The sequence below is a fragment of the Octopus bimaculoides genome, chromosome 1 (assembly GCF_001194135.2).
Source record: "Octopus bimaculoides isolate UCB-OBI-ISO-001 chromosome 1, ASM119413v2, whole genome shotgun sequence".
In the NCBI taxonomy this organism is placed as follows: Eukaryota; Metazoa; Mollusca; class Cephalopoda; order Octopoda; family Octopodidae; genus Octopus; species Octopus bimaculoides.
The window spans coordinates 115,634,430-115,635,159 of NC_068981.1; the positions used below are offsets into that span (position 1 = coordinate 115,634,430).

A 730-nucleotide genomic window follows, 5' to 3' on the forward strand; every position below is an offset into this window, starting at 1 on the left:
GAAACTCCAACAGATAGCAATACTTGTAACTCACAAAGGCCTTTGTGAGTTACAAGTATTGCTATCTGTTGGAGTTTCAGCACTTTAGCTGCTATTTCTGAACTTCGGTATGTGGTGAAGCAACTGTTGCTCATCCCTTAATTATGTTTATATATATATATATATATATATCATCATCATCATTTAATGTCCATCTTCCATGCATGCATAGGTAGAATGATTGACAGGAGCCGGCCAGGTAGGAAAACTACCTTAGGCTAATGTGTCTGTTTTGGCAGGGATTTTATGACTGGATGCCCTTCCTAACACCAACCACTCTGCAGAGTACATTCAGTGCTTTTTACGTGGCACTAGCACAGGTAAGGTTAGTTTTAGCATGATTTTTACAGCTGGATGCTCTTCCAAATGCCAACTAAGTTAGAGTGTGGACTGAACGCTTTTAACGTGGCACCAGCACTGACAGGATAACCAAGTAACTCGCAAGACAAGGAATTATAAGAGGGGCCGGGGCATTTGAGGAGGGGAACTTTTATCAGAGGATGAAAGGTTAAAGTGTGACAAAGAGACAGACAGGGCATTAGAGGAGATGATCCAGTATCAGACGATGAAAGGTTAGAGTGTAACAGAGAAATAGAGAAGCAGAAATAGGTGTCTTGCTATAGAGGAGGTATATAGTTGGAGAGAGAGAGAGAGAGAGAGAGAGAGAGAGAGAGAGAGAGAGAGAGAGAGA

General features: G+C 41.8%; 1 protein-coding gene across 1 annotated transcript in view; it reads right to left on the reverse strand.

Annotated features, from left to right (window-relative positions):
- The window catches only part of LOC106876833 (nephrocystin-3), a 96,142-nt gene that overhangs the window by 35,471 nt on the left and 59,941 nt on the right, over positions 1–730 (reverse strand). The gene's annotated exons all lie outside the window — the stretch shown is intronic.